Raw genomic sequence first — 17253 nt, forward strand, 5'->3', positions numbered from 1 at the left:
TGGGGGTGTCTACAGTCACTGCTCTATCTGTTACCAATTTCGAGCGAAACAGATTGGCGCCATCCTTGGGACCGCGAACAAAAAGTCGTTCTAAGTCTAAAAAAAAATGGCAGGACGGAAGAGTACCTGAGCACCTCCTGCTCGGACAGTCCGAACAACACCACGTCAAGCAACTCGGGGAGAACGACTCGCCTCGTGGGTCGTCGTTCCTTCGGTAGCTGCGGAGCCAGGCCCTGCTCAGTCAGGGTTCCCAACTCCCGCCTCGGCTCCTACGCCCTGTGGACCCCGATCTGAGAGGACGGTGAGGGAACGGGTCCCTAACACCCTCTGAATCTCCACAACGTGAAGGAGAGCTCTACCAAGGAACTCTCGAAACTGTTGCCACCCTCACAGCATAGCATGAGTGGCGATATAAAAAGAAAGAGATACATCCTGATCTGGAGCCAGGGCTCGAAACCAAGATATATCTTGAAATAACTTAGAGTCGCCATCCATGGACACGCCATGGAACCAAAACAAATGCTCTGTTTGCAATGGATGACCAGAGATACAAAAGGTCCGTGCCTGATGACGAATGGAGAAGGTCCGAAGAGCGCCCCCAATTCGCCCGAGTGCGAACACTTGGTCTCTTATGCCATTTATTATTAACCTTGAAGAGTTTCAAGCGAAAATCATATGAAATGGGAACACGCATCTCCGAGAAAACGTCTATCTAATCATGCATGTCTCGGAGATGAAAATAAGCACACACAAAAGAACTGAAATAAATGTCACCTAATGATAACTAGATTATGAGTGACATGCTAGTAGGTGTCTAAGTTCTTGTGGGCAAACACATGCATGCTACAGCTAAAGGTATAAAGTCTGCACAGGATAAAAAATCTAGAACTAGTAGTTAATCATGAAATGAATTAAGATACAATAAACGAAGTAAAGAATAAGCAGCAATGCAGGCAGATAAAAGAATAAGCATATAAGGAAGCCAAGAAATGAGCACACACTACCATGATCCTATGTAAAAATCGATATACAAACATAAATCCCAAGCGCTAACAACAGACCCTAAGACTCTAATGCTTAAGCCCGAGTCCTCGGATGGTCTGATATTCATCCAAAGAAGCCTAGGTATCCCCGCCTCCACGAGAATCAAGGCAACGTAGTTCTTCGTGCCTATTCTAAGCTAGGATGCCTAAGACACCTAGACCTCTATCTTAGACTCAATCTAAAAGACCGGACTAGTTCTTAAAGCTTCTTGTACGATTATTTAAATTCCAGTGAATTGTAGATTTTAGGACACCCTATATGCCCTAACTAAATCCAGGTTAGCCCTAAGCTAATGCAGGTGGTTCCTACAACCTATGTGTAACTAGGCTGCGTTTCCTAAGGAAAACAATGGGATCACTAACGCATCTTAGACCTAGTCATCAGTCGGCGATGTGAATCGCCAATTGACCGGACGGAGGCGCTCCTATAACTCTAGGACAGACCCCTAACTCTAACACAAACACACAACAAGCACACAACAAAAGACAAACTCCTAACTCTGAAACTCTCTATCTAGGACAAAGTCCTAACTCTAGAAGAAGAATTTTTTCGAAAAACAATGTTTTGGAAGATTTTTGGTATTTTTAAAAGGGTTAAATGATTTATTTACAAAGGTTTGGCTGGACCTGGGATAAGAATCCCAAGCTGCACTACGTACCTCGTGAAAGAGGATCAAGCCAACGTAGTTCGAAAATTGAACTCTCCTACTACACTATAAGACTCAACACTTTAGCTGATTTAAGGTTTTTTTTTATGTTTTTCAAATGTTTTTGATATTTTTTAAAGTTTTCAAATGTTTTTGAATTTCAAATTTCTAATGTTTTTTTTATATTTTAAAGCTTTTCCAATGCTCTGGACCTTAAAATATTTTCAATCTTAATGGGGACACGCAAGCACAACCACAAATTAGGGCAAAGCCCTAAATCTAAAAGGGGAAACCCCGAACAAGCAACTAACGCCTCAAAGAGACGATCCACAACAAGTAACTGGTGCCCCAAGAAAAATAAAAACGATCTAAGATCCCTAGCACTGAAGGCTCCAATAAGACTGAGTTAGTCTCAAACGAGGATGAATGACAACAACTCTAAAGGCGGACTCGCTCTAAAAGAGGAGGCCGCTCCAACATGAGGCTAGGTAAGCCTCCAAAAGGGGAAACTCTCTATATGAGACAAGGCTTGTCTCCGAGACGCAAATGATGTAAACATCTGATGAGACTGGGCAAGTCTCCTATATACAAAGGAGGGGTATGCTACTTGGACTGAGCAAGTCCCCTGAGGATGGGCTTGGGCTAGCGCCTTCATCGCCCGAACTTGAGCGAAAGGAAAATGAAAAGCTAAAAATAAACTCCGAATAACTCCAAGGATGCCTCACCTCCCCTTAAAAACAAAAGAGTAGAAATCAAGATGCTAACAGATTGAATTCAGGTGCCGAATTTTCACTTCAATACCTAATAAGGTGAAAGAACTTTTACAAACTAAAGCCCACAGAAGACACAAAGCTCTAGCTTTCGCTTTCAGACTCCTGACATCTAAATAACCCTATTCAGAACTATCAACGTGAATCCGCAAGCTTTTGCCTCACCCAAACCTCACATTCAACCAATTGAACCATCCTAACAGGTCATATCGCATAACCTGTTTTGTCTAAATAAACATATTGCAATCAATTAGTTTTGTGTTTCATATTGCATTCAAGGTGACAAAGGACAGTAGGGGTTTCCATCATTACCATGAATCTGATGGTACTAATATCTCAAACCATTTAGTGTACTACATTGCGCTCACTAGTTAGTATTAAAACCAAATAAATATCCATATTGGGAATAATATCTCGTTGAGTCAAAATGATCTTAAATGGGGCTGAGATAATGTATATTAAAATGAACTGCAAACAAGATGGCACATGAATATAGGGGTGAACAAATGACCAACCTATTTATAGGTACAATCAAACAACTTGAACAAGAATATGATCATTAGTGAATGCGAGCCTTAAAATTCTTTCCAAAGTGGCGATAAGAATAAAAATAGAATAAAACAAAAGCTTTGAAACTTTGGGGTGAACTGCATGTCTATGGGATCTCACATGAGTTAAATTTTCAATCGAAATTCTGAACCTAAAAGGAGAAAACAGACCCTGGTAGGATAGGTTCTAACATGCTTTAATGCTATTGCAATGCAAGCAGTCAAGGCCCCCTAAAAACCAATCCTTAAAAGATGATACCTTTACAGCAAGAGTTGGCCCAACGAAATAATGACTATCTAACTTGCATGGCACAGTTAGCAACCATGACCACGAGCAACACTACCCACAGATTTAGAGGTGAACCCATGGTTCATTTTAAAATAGATCGATAAATGAAATCACGAATCTTCAAAATTCTCAAAAATTCTAATCAAAGAACCTGAGACAATTTCTCATTCCAAACCACTATCATAGCAAAGGAAAATCATCACTTCATCTTATATATACTAAAATGCAAACAAGAGCATCATAGATTTTAGGAATTAAAGAAGAGAAGAGAATATAATATGGACAAATTGACAAAACTGAATCACACTTCAATCCATATGAAATTTTTAGTGCAGTTCAAATCATGCAATAGAGGTGAATCACTTTGGTCACCAAAATATAGGCAGAGACACTGATTAACATCTTCTGCTATGATAGAAACACAGAGAACTACCAGAGAACAATCTTGATATTACTATTGACAGAAAATACATAGAGACCAGCTCAGTCCTAAGAGTCTTAAGATACCCAACTGAAAATCCATTCACTACTAGCAAGCACTATTGTATTTATCCATCATCACAAAACATCCAGGCATGTTTTCAGACTAAAAGCTAAGATTTGAAACTGATTTCCCTACCATAACTCAAAGTCTAAGATTACAACAAATATGGATCATTAAGGTTTAAACCAACTTGCAGCATAAATCAGAGCACTAACAAATACTGAGATTAGAATCGTAACCAAAATTAACGAAATCATGCTCAAATTGAGTCCACTAATCAAATACCGTAGATAATCACAAAATCCATAACTCAAGAATTGAAAACAAATTGTACCTGAGATTTCTTTTACCCAATTTTTGTACAATCACCTTGAACCCGGTATTAATGAGCAAATTCACAAGGGACTTCTCAAAGACAGCAAGATTTGCTAACAAGAGAAAAACTGAGAGAAGGAGTTCGAGCTTAGATCTGCGACAATGGGGAGGTTCGGATTCAAGGCTATCGGTGGAGGGGATGGGATATTGACCGGAGAAGATGTGGTATTGGCCGGATTCCGGCAAAGTTGCCGGAGAAGAAGATTGCAGAGGTTGAAGATGAGATTTAATGGAGGGGGTTTGGGGATAATGGTTTGATGGGGTGATGAGTGATGGAACCAGAGGAAGTGGGTTTGTAGAGAAGTGGTCGGAGATGGTGGTGGTTGTAATGGAGGTGGGTTTGGGGGAAGAAGAAGAAGATCGGTGCTCCGGCCGATTCACCGGAGGAGTGACGAGAGAAAAATCCCTTTTCCCTACTATTTCTCTCCCTCCCTCTGCTTCTCTTGATTGGGTTTTTAATGAATAGAGGTTTGAGGGTTTGAAGAAGATGAAGGTAAAGATGGATGGGAGGTGGCTGATCGTAGTGGGTTTAGGTGAAAATCCGATCGGAGGTTGTGGGTTGGCTGGCCGGATTCAATGGTGGCGGCCGGAGCTAGGGGAATGGCCGGAGGGTGGTGGCTGAATCTAAGGAGGTAGAAGGAGGTAAAGATGGAGGGATTGGGTATGGTAGGAATGAAGTGGGTTTGGGGGTAAGGATTAGGGGTCTGTGAAGAAGGAGGTGGAGATGGTCTGATGGTGGCAGAGGTCAGCAATGGAGGTCCCTTGCTGGGATTCCGGCAAACCCACCGGAAAATCCGTCGGTGGTTGATCGAAGAAGATGGAGATGGGGATTAAGAAGAAGCAAAAGAAGATTCAGAAGATTCAGAAGATTCAGAAGAAGAAAAAGGAGAAGAAGATTAAGAAGAAGAAAAGGATGAAGAAGAAGAAAGTGGTGGCGGCTCTTCTCCTCTCCCTCTCTGTTTTTCTCTCCCTCCGTCTCTTTCCTCCAGAAAATCGGTCCCCTCTCTAAAATCCTATTTCGCTGAGTTTTAAAGAAGAAACGAGAAATGATATAGTTGGTCTCCCCCCCTCGTTTCAAGGGACAGCCACCTGCAATGCATTTTATACCTTTTCTAACATACGAAGGGGGGGGCCTCGGGTAAGACAAGCCCAGGCAAAAATAAAATGATGGATTTGGCCCCTCCCTCTCAAGGACAGCCCCCCCTATGGTGTATGCAAGGCTATTCCTTTGCTCTGCGGGGGTGTCCAAAGCAGAAAACAGGGGAGCATATTTTTGAGAAAATATCTTCTCCTCCCTTTGATCCTAGCCCTTTAAATCAGCTTTTTGTTTAAGGGCTGGGATTAAAGGAAACCTAACCACCTAGGAAGCTTCCAAAGATTCTCCCTAACTAATTTTGTTACACATTAATCCGTATACCCCACCGTATCTCCCTGGACAACCCATTACGAAAAAATTGAACTGGTTTTCTAGGCTCCTGCGCACCCCTATTTCTGGCTAAATCGCCACCCTTATAAACTTGCACCACGACACTTACCTCGGCTCGTTTGCTGGGCAAACGTGCTCGGATTCCGACGAAATTTTACGGGAACTTTAGTGGGACCCTAACCTAGCTTGGGAACAAATTTGGGATATTAAAACACTAGTTTGACAGGGCTCCTATCCTGACCGGGCTTATTAGGGTTCGGTCAAAATGGGGTGTCTACAGATGCCCCTCTTTGGTAGAGCGTGTGTAACGCGCGAATGCCAAAGCTGAACAGACGACACATTTTGGCTGACCCGAAAGCAAAGCAAATTTTTGGGTTTGTTTCTAAAATGGTACTCACAAAGGTAAGACTACAAAATAACACTACGAGACTCAAAGACTGCAAGCAATAGGGAAATGACCTCTCACCGACCCTTAACTCGGCAATTATGAAATGAGATAGCCTCTCTCTAGTACTCATGACTTGACTATCTAAATCAACACGCAAGGACTTTATTAAAGTAAGCAAACACAAAACACAAACATACTCTTTTAAAATAAAGCTTTTAAGAAAACGAGCACATTGAAATTACTTCAGAGAATGTAAATCATTATCCATGCAAATGTAAATCAATCACTCGAAGAATATCAAATCGATCACTCAAAGAGTCTGTAACACTCACAGAGTTCTAAATCAAACACTCAAAGAGCCTGTAACACTCACAGAGTTCTAAATCAAACACTCAAAGAGCCTGTAACACTCACAGAGTTTCAAACACACACAGAAACCTTTATACTCAAAGAGCCTCAACTACCCGAAGAGTCTGTAACACTCGAAGGGTCTCAACTACTCAAAGAGTCTCAAATACACAAAAATCATTTATACTCAAAAAGTCTCAACTACCCGAAGAGTCTGTAACACTCAAAGGGCCTCAACTACTCAAAGAGTCTCAAACACAAAAACATTTATACTCAAAAAGTCTCAACTACCCGAAGAGTCTGTAACACTCAAAGGGTCTCAACTACTCAAAGAGTCTCAAACACAAAAATATTTATACTCAAAAAGTCTCAACTACCCGAAGAGTCTGTAACACTCAAAGGGTCTCAACTACTCAAAGAGTCTCAAATACACAAAAATCATTTATACTCAAAAAGTCTCAACTACCCGAAGAGTCTGTAACACTGAAAGGGCCTCAACTACTCAAAGAGTCTCAAACACAAAAAACATTTATACTAAAAAAGTCTCAACTACCCGAAGAGTCTGTAACACTCAAAGGGTCTCAACTACTCAAAGAGTCTCAAACACAAAAACATTTATACTCAAAAAGTCTCAACTACCCGAAGAGTCTGTAACACTCAAAGGGTCTCAACTACTCAAAGAGTCTCAAATACACAAAAATCATTTATACTAAAAAAGTCTCAACTACCCGAAGAGTCTGTAACACTCAAAGGGCCTCAACTACTCAAAGAGTCTCAAACACAAAAAACATTTATACTCAAAAAATCTCAACTACCCGAAGAGTCTGTAACACTCAAAGGGTCTCAACTACTCAAAGAGTCTCAAACACAAAAACATTTATACTCAAAAAGTCTCAACTACCCAAAGAGGCTGTAACACTCAAAGGGGCTGTAACACTCAAAGGGTCTCAACTACTCAAAGAGTCTCAAATACACAAAAATCATTTATACTCAAAAAGTCTCAACTACCCGAAGAGTCTGTAACACTCAAAGGGTCTCAACTACTCAAAGAGTCTCAAATACAAACACTCAAAGAGTCTGCAACACTCAATGAGTCTCCTTCCTTCTTCTTTTTTGAAATCAAAGCTTTACCAAAGCAACACTAACCAAATACTCGAAAGTAAGAATTAAACAAGCACATTAATCAGTCAAAAAGCCCTTTTTACCGGGGATAAGATTTTTTGAAAATCTTAATCTAAAAGAAAACAACTCGACGGGAGAGCTTGAACCAAAAGAGCGTGTTCACACTTCTCTGGTCTCTATTTGAGGAGAATGTCCATTTCAAATATCAATGCATTTTTGACATCTTTTATGACGTAAGTCATAAAAGATGCCCCTAGTATGATTACTTCCATAAGAACATTCGTTGGAGAGCAACACAAGAAAAACAGGCCAAAGGCTTTCATTAATGTACACTTGGGGTTACAAACCTTTTTTATAAACACTCGGGCTTATAAAGCTCCTCAAAATACAAGAACATGGTTCTGCTCAAAAATCTTGCTTCATCACTGCCATCTGCTAACTCTGGAACTAGGCTAAAAGCCTATCAACCTCTGAATTGTGCTATGATCTGCACTTGTTCACAGGAGCCACACATTCTCTGCTTCTCTGAGAGCTCCGCCTTCTTTCTTTTCTTTTTTTTTTCTCTTTTTTCTTTTTGCCACCCCGGCTTGGGGAAGAATTTTAACTAAACAAGACTCCGAAAAACTGACCTCGACTCGACAAAGGAAAGATTTTGACGAACAACAAACGAGGACATTGACGGACACCTAACTCAAATACCAAGATAGACTCAAATCTGCTTCTTAGTCTGATGAGATTTTTAAAATGGTAAAAGTCACCCACTCTTAGAGTCTTTTGAATACCGTGTTTAAAGGTGTTTCAGCCCTCTTTTCAGGATTTCTGCCATGGTTATTACCCCTTCAGATTGCTCGATTTCAACTTCTCTAGCTCAAAGAGTACCAAAAGAAGTCTTGATGGCGCTTACTCTGACTTTGAGAAGGTGCCAAAGAAAACTGAAAGTTTAGCTGGCTTCTTAAAGCCCTGTCATTTCTTCATGAAGTCACTGCCATGACCAAATCGCCTTTTCAGATTTTTGATTCGGCGGACCGCATGCCTTAATTTTTGCCTGGACTGTCTGCCCTTGCAGATTTTCCATCCAGCAGGCTCCGCACCCTGATTTTTGCCTAAGCCGCCCTTTCGGGTTTTCAGCTTAGCGGGTGAATGACCCTAACTTTTGCCTAGACCGCCCTTGCGAGTTTTCAGTCTAGCGGGTCTAAGACTCCATCATTTTTCTTTCTTTCTGTTTCTCTACAAACCTGGGCCTGAGTACACCAGAAGGACTTTCGGGTGGGCTTAGGTTCAAACCGGTTAGACTTTGGTATGTTTGCATGTATCTAAACCGAATCTGGATCCTCCAGACTGCCTACGTATTCCCAAAGAAATTGGGAATCAGGTCACGCGTAGTTCGGGTTTAAAATCTTTTATGACGAAAGTCATAAAAGATGCCCCTGGTTTAAGTTTAACAAAAAAAATTTGATTTTGCTTTCGGCTCACAGGTTCTTTTAGCAGAAAGGGGTTTCATTATTCATTTTTTTCTAGGCCCAAAGGGTTTGCAAATAGTTTAAAACATTTGGGTATTGGCTTGAAGCTCAAATCGTCCAAGGATGGCCTACTGGTGTACTTAAGCATAATATTTCTTTAATTGATCCAGGTTTGTAGGTTCATTTAATTTTTCTCCATTTTCATTGAGGAGTCTTACGGCTTTTCCAGGCAGGACTTCATTAACAATGTAAGGACCAGACCAGTTTGGCCTGAACTTTCCTCTTGGGTCAAATACCGGTGCCCTGGAGGACTTCAATACAAGATCTCCAGGCTTCAAATGCCGGACACGAACCTTCTTATTGAAAGCTCTCTCAATCCGTCTCTGATATCCCTGGATATGATACAAGGCTCTCAGCCTCTTCTCATCTATCATCTGCAGCTCTTCATGTCTGGCCTTTGCCCATTCTGACTCTGGCAGGTTGGCCTCCATCATCACTCTCAAAGAGGGAATTCTTAACTCAACAAGGAGAACAGCTTCCATTCCGTACACCAGAGAATACAGAGTTACACCTGTTGAAGACCTGATCGATGTCCTATACGCCCATAAGGCATGAGGGAGTTTGGTCGACCAGTCCTTATATGTCTCAGTCATCTTACTGATAATGACTTTGATGTTCTTATTTGCTGCTTCAACGGCTCCATTCGTCTGCGGCCTGTAAGGAGACGACTTGTGATGCCTTATCTTGAACTCTTCACACAGGTGTAACACCTCTTTCTTGAAATGTGATCCATTATCTGAAATCAACTCGTGAGGTACTCCGTATCTGCAAATTATGTTGGTACGGATGAACTTCGCAACTGTGTTCGAAGTGATGGAAGCATAAGATGCAGCCTCTATCCACTTTGTGAAATAATCAATAGCCACCAGAATGTACTCATGTCCGCTCGAGGATCTCGGATAAATCTTCCCAATGATGTCTATTCCCCATACTGAAAACGGCCACGGCGAAGTCAGGGAGTGCAACTCTGAAGGAGGAACATGAATAAGATTCGCATAGACTTGACACTTATGGCATTTCTTTACAAATGCGAAGCAATCTGCTTCCATAGTAGGCCAATAGAATCCAAGTCTAAGGATCTTTCTAGATAGCATCTTCCCGTTCATATGAGGTCCACAAAAACCCTCGTGAGTCTGCTCAATAAGCTCTGTAGCTTTATCTTCATCAACACAAAGGAGCTGTATGCCATCAAAGGATCTTCTGTACAGCTCTTCACTGCAAATGATGAAATTAGTAGCTAACTTCTGAAGAGTTTTCCTTTCCTTGCTTGAAGCTTCTGGAGGATGACCCTTGCCCGAAATGAGGTTTCTGATATCTGTGTACCAAGGTTTCCCATCTGGACATCTAGCTGAAATCTCTATAGCATTTACGTGCGCAGGAGCCCATTGCAGTCTGATGGCTAGCGGTTGAATTTCCATTGCAGCAGAGATGTCTAACATCGAGGCCAAAGTGGCCAAAGCATCAGCAAAATGATTTCTGGTCCTTGACAAGTGAGTAAATGTGACGCTCCTGAACTTCCTGACCAGAGAATCCAAATACATATTATAAGGGATCAATCTATCTTCTCGAGTTTTTCATTGCCCATTAATCTGGTAAATGATCAGGATGGAATCCCCAAACACATCAATGTATTGAATCTGCAAAGCTAAGGCTGCTTCGAGTCCGACAATACAAGCTTCGTACTCTGCCATATTATTGGTGCACTCAAACTGCAACTTAATAGAGATAGGAATATATTCTTTCTTTGGAGATACCAAGACTGCACCCACTCCTTGACCACGACTGTTTACGGCTCCATCAAAGTACATTAACCACTTGGTGCTGAGAGCCTCTTCTTCTTCGATATCCATAATTTCTTCATCAGGGAATTCGGATTTTAGGACATTATTCTCCTCAACTGGAGCATCAGCCAATTGTTCAGCTATAACCCGCCCCTTAACTGATTTCTGAGTGACATAAGTGATGTCGAACTCAGACAATAACAATAACCACCTTGCAATCCTTCCTGTAAGGGCAGGTTTCTCAAGCAAGTACTTTAGAGGGTCCATTCGCGAAAGCAGAAGAACCTTGTTCGAAAGCAAATAATGTCTAAGACTCTGGGTTGCCCAAACTAATGCGAGACAAGTCTTCTCCAAAACAGTGTATTTTAATTCATACCCTAGCATCTTCTTGCTGATGTAATAAATGGGCCTTTCTTTCTTAGACTCAAGATCCTGCTGAGTAAGCATGCAACCCAACGCTGTATCCGTGATAGACAAGTATAACAACAACGGCTGGCCTGGAATAACTGGCGATAGAACAGGGGGCAAGGATAGGCATTGTTTAACCTTTTCAAAAGCCTCCTGACATTCTTCATTCCATTTCTTCGAGGAATTCTTCTTTAAAAGCTTGAAAATGGGTTCACACGTCATTGTCAGATGTGCTATGAACCGTCTCAGATACTGAACTTTGCCAAGGAAACCTCGGATCTGCCTTTCTGTCTTTGGCGGCTGCATTTCTTGAATCGCCTTGATTTTTTGCGGGTCTACTTCGATCCCTCTTTCGCTAACCATAAACCCCAAGAGTTTCCCTGACGTAACGCCAAATACACATTTACTCGGGTTCAGACGAAGCTGATACTTCTTGATTCGCTCAAAGAACTTTCTCAGGGCAACAGTGTGCTCAGGCCGAGTCTTCCCCTTTACGATCATGTCATCAACGTAAACCTCAACCTCTTTGTGAATCATATCATGAAGAAGAGTCGTGGCGGCTCTCTGATATGTAGCACCAGCATTTTTTAAACCAAACGGCATCACTCTGTAGCAATATGTACCCCACTGAGTGATGAACGCTGTCTTCAACATGTCTTCAGGTGCCATTTTAATCTGATTGTACCCCGAGAATCCGTCCATAAAGGATAAAAGAGCATGCCCGGCAGTGTTATCCACCAGGAGATCAATGTTTGGAAGAGGAAAGTCATCTTTAGGACTTGCCTTGTTCAAATCTCTAAAGTCAACACACATTCTGACTTTCCCGTCCTTTTTGGGCACCGGTACTATGTTCGCGAGCCATTCAGGATATTCCACCACTTGGATGAATTTTACTTCCAACAATTTCTTCACTTCTTCATAGACTTTCAACTCCCATTCTGTTTTGAGTTTTCGGAGTTTTTGCTTCTTTGGTTTAGCACCAAGGATTAAGGGTAATCTGTGCTGGACGATTTCCTCGCTTAATCCTGGCATGTCATCATATGACCAAGCAAAAACTTCTTTGAACTCTTTAAGCAGGGTGATCAATTCCTCGCGTTCTTCAGGAGATAAAGTTTTGCCAATCTTTATTTCCTAAATTGAGGTTTCATCACCAATGTTCACAGTTTCAACTTCCTCATCAAGTGGTTTTGCTCGGCGACTCTCCTCCTGTTGGATCATATGTCTGATTTCAGGGGGAGTTTCGTCGGCATCCTCATCAGAGGGGGAGTCTTGATTGTTATTATTAAGATTATCAGATTTTAGAGCAGATTTAGTGGATGAAATAGAGATAGAAATGTACTCAGAAGAAGAATCCTTTATTTCATTGAAATTTGAATCAAATACATCAACAGATGAATTACCCTCATCGGGGTGTACAATGAACTTTGGACTCGCTTTTACAGACTCGACGGATATGTTGACACCTGCGTCAACTGACTCAGAACTATATGAGGAAACAGCATCAGATGCTTTATTGGGAACAATCTTCAACTCAATCTTGCCAGAAAAAGAAGAACCACCACCGACCTTAGGAGAATAGTCCTCTATGGTACCTGCATCAAAAGACTTATTAGAAGAAATAGAATCTGAATCAAACTCGGAGACTGACACGTACTTACGGACGACCGACTCTTCTGAAGGGATTCGATTGTACTGGAAAATAACCTGGGGTAGGACTTGAGAAGTCCAGTTAGTCAGAGGTTCCTCAGCCGGGGTGATAAGACGAGTTGGGTCCAATATAAGCGGGCTCCTGCCAATCACGGCCACAGTCTGCGACCCTTCTTGGAAAAGTGAATTCAGAAGGCTCGGCTCTATGTGCTCTGCCCAATCAGTCTCAGACTCTGCCTCTACAATCTGCATACCCACTGGCTCATCTTCTAGCTCAAGATCGAAGAAAATCTCAAACCCCGGAAGCATCTGCCCTGTGTTCTCATCTACCCATGTCTCAGTAAAGCCACAGAAAGGAAAGGCTGCGCCTTCTTTTCGGAATCGGCCGTTCATTTTCAAATCAATAGGCGCCATTGGTAACCCCAAGCCCCGACGACGGTTTTCTGCCCATTTCAGCATTAACTGCTTCATCTCTACAATTTCTTTCTTTGTAGGCTTGTACCCCAGCCCGAACAAACCGTTGAACGCTTTGAATACCGGAAACTCAGTCAAACCCTGATGGTATTTGCCTAATCCAGCACTTGGTATATACCCCTGCCGGCGAATCATCCTGACGACATTTGAATTCGTGCTGATTAGGAAACAAATTTCCTCATTCATAGCCTCTTTGAAAGTGATCACAGTCACCTCTAATGAAAACCCCGTCAAACTGACATATTCGGATCTTTCCTCAGTTAAGTCTTGAGTGATCTGCCCTATCTCGAGATCAGGATCCCCCTTTACCGTTATCACTCTGTTCCTGCGAATGAACTTCAGTTTTTGGTGGAGAGTAGACGGAACAACCCCGACCTTGTGCATCCACGGACGGCCAAGCAACAGTAAGAATGAAGCCTTAATATCTAAGACTTGAAATTCTACCTCAAAGTCCTCTCCGCCAATCTGTATCTCAGTGACCAGAGTCCCGATTACATCCCGGCGACTGCCATCATATGCTAGAATACCCTACTCGGATGGAATAAAATTCTCAGGACTGAACCCCAGGGTTGCTGCGGTGCTTAACGGGCAAACATTCAGTGCAGAGCCGTTGTCAACCAACACCTCTGGCACCTTCTTCTTGTTACAGACGACTGTGATTTTAAGAGGCTTAGTATGGTCTCGGCCCTCAGGAGGTAAATCGTCATCAGCGAATGACAATGCTTTCGCTGTTCTGGCCATGGCTACGAGACTGACAAGCTCATCGGGCGAGGTATTAACAGAAACTTGTGCTGCATTAAGCTCTTGAAGGACCAGCTTTCTGTGCTTTGATGAGGCCATGAGTAAACCTCATACTGAGATATTAGCCTGAGTCTTCTTCAGCTGCTTTAACAGGCTCTCATCTTCTTCGTTTGTGCTCACTTTATTCTGCCTCTGATTTCCTGCATTTCGAGCAACCTCTGCCGGATTTTCTGCTCTCAACTCAGGAGGTTTGAATACACGCCCACCTCTGGTCATGTGACGCATCTCGTCACACTGATCATCCAGCAACAGCAGTTTGTCCTCCTCCGCTCTGAAAACATAAGGTGCATTACTGACATCCTCTTCAAAGTCCTCCATCCTTAGAACATAGGTGGCTTCCTTTATTTTTTCCATATCAACATTCTGAAGCGCATATGAATGGGATGAAGATGATTCAGCGAGTTCAGCATCGTCAAACGACAGCATATAAGGTTCTTTTTCTCTGAATTCTCTGAGCTCTTCATCGTCGAACTTCAAAACATATGTTTTGTCAGATGTAATAGCGCAAATGAGAGCAGAGGGATCAAGGATGGGCTCATCTACAAAGATAGTGTTTGTAGTGGGAGGAGCAACAGCACGGTGGTTGGGGAGAGGGTTCTGAGTGATATTCGGCCTTTCAACTGCAAGCTCATCTTTATCGATCATGTTCTGAATCGCGTGCTTCAAGGCCAAACAGTTCTCAGTCATGTGCCCCGGGCCCCTGTGATACTCGCAGTATTGATCCCTTCTCCAATTTACGGGCAGCGGATTAGGTACAGGTTTGACATCCGGAAGTCTGATCTTCTTGTCTCTGATCAACTTCTTAAGTATCATGGGCAGTGGATACGGTAATGGGTCAAACTGTCTGAACTGCCTCCTTATCGCCGGTCCAGCAACTTCCGCAACAGGCTTGGCCACTGGTCTGGTATAACTGACTGCTTGTATTTCCTTTGGTTGGATCATAGGCCTCTTCCCTTCTCGGACATCAGATAGAGTCTTGGCTCTGAGGCCCTTAGCAATAGCATCCTCGATCTGGGTGCCGGTTTTAATCAAATGATCAAAATTCTGATAGTGCTGCGGTGCCATGAAATAAAAGTATTGCGGAGACAAGATCTTGAGGACCAACTTTATCTGGTCTTCCTCTGACATTCTATGGCTGAGTTGGGCAGACTTGCGCCTCTAGCGCCTAATGAAAGATGTGAATGTCTCCTGAGGATTCTGCTTCAACAGCTTCAGATCTCTTTTAGTGACCTCGATCCCTTCCTCCATGGAGAATTGCTCTACGAATCGGTTAGAGATCTCTTCCAATGTCCCGATCTCTTCTGGTTTCAATCTCAAAAACCACCTTTTGGCCACCCCTATAAGAGATATGGGAAACAAATGGGCCATCTACTCTCGATTTAGGCCATGCTGCTGAGAAAGGGTGATGAACCACCTAACGTGGTTTCTCGGACACCCGGTTCCATCATACCTACCGTAGTCTGGAGCCTTAAACTTAGGCGGGAATATGGCGCCCGGGGATATCAGGAATTCAGAAATGTCGAACCCCTTAGACCCTTGACTTTCATACTTTCAATGTCACGAGCCATCTTCTCATACTTATCGAACAACTCATTTTCCCTGCTAACCGGAGGGACATAATATTCTCCAGCATATTGCTCCTCTTCTAGATCGATCTCTACGGGAGAGATGACTGGTCTGGTGAGGTTAGGAGATATGGCCGGAGGAGGCTGAATGGCGGGATCTCTAGAAGTAGAGACTTTTTCAGTATTCTGATTCTTTAGATGAGTCACCTCATCTTTCAACCCTGCTATATCTCGACACATATTTCTCAACATTTCTTGTATAGTTATCATGGGGTCCACTGGGTCAGTAGCCATTTGGTTGACTTCAAAAGAACCTGACGACTCTGGTGAAGAGGGTAAAGGTATCGTTGGTAACGCGGTGGGATCGAAATGACGAACAAGTCTAGACACTGAGGTAGGTCTAGACCAGGTAGGTTTAGCTTGGGTGCCCTTTTTCGAAGCGATGGTTGCTATCTTTCAGAATCCTGGTTGGAAGTTAACAAACTAGAATAAATGATTGATAAATGAAATCAGGTAACTTCCACAAATAGAGAGAAAAGAAAAGAAACACACTTTGCATTTTGATTATGTTAAGATAGGTTACAACGACATCGATTGACAACATAAAAATTGATGAAATTTTGAATCGCCAACTGTTTATAACATGTATCAAGTAAAACTCTTTTCTTTATATTTTCATCTATAATGAGGCCGGATTACAATCTTTGACTTTGATTATGTTTAAGTAAAACAAATGAAGACAGTAAAGAAATGATAATCTCATGCAGAAGATCCTCATGGTTCACCAATCCGAGCTCTTCGGTTTGCAGGCCCTCCAAATACTCCTCCCTTCCGAAGTTTAGACGCGAAAGCAGATCTTCTCTCCGTGATTTTGTCCCTCCAAGCAGCTACTATGGATGCAATGAGATCAGGAGTAAGGTCTTCACAGCTAGGTGGTGTGATAACCTTAGGAGTACAAGAGTTTGCAGTAATCTGACAAGGGAAGCACAAAGGTGCATAGAAAGATGATTTTTCTAAACCCATAAGATAAACAAATGAGTATGGGTAGGTGCTGGTGATAATTTGTGGACAAGATTGACTCACCCAATGAAATTGGTCTTCCCCTACATTCTGCAGCCAATGGTGCCACTTATTAAGCTGAGGTTGCTTAATCTTTGTCTTCCAAGAATGGAAACTCTTAAGAGTGTACTCAATGCTGTTTTGTGGCTGAAGGATACCCCGATCCGAGAGGACGGTGAGGGAACGGGTCCCTAACACCCTCTGAATCTCCACAACGTGAAGGAGAGCTCTACCAAGGAACTCTCGAAACTGTTGCCACCCTCACAGCATAGCATGAGTGGCGATATAAAAAGAAAGAGATACATCCTGATCCGGAGCTAGGGCTCGAAACCAAGATATATCTTGAAATAACTCAGAGTCGCCATCCATGGACACGCCATGGAACCAAAACAAATGCTCTATTTGCAATGGATGACCAGAGATAGAAAAGGTCCGTGCCTGATGACGAATGGAGAAGGTCCGAACAGCGCCCCCAATTCGCCCGAGTGCGAACACTTGGTCTCTTATGCCATTTATTATTAACCTTGAAGAGTTTCAAGCGAAAATATATGAAATGGG

Source organism: Tasmannia lanceolata, unplaced genomic scaffold (assembly GCF_043159265.1).
Source record: "Tasmannia lanceolata isolate RefF3 unplaced genomic scaffold, GAP_Taslan_0.1 ptg000037l, whole genome shotgun sequence".
Lineage (NCBI taxonomy): Eukaryota > Viridiplantae > Streptophyta > Magnoliopsida > Canellales > Winteraceae > Tasmannia > Tasmannia lanceolata.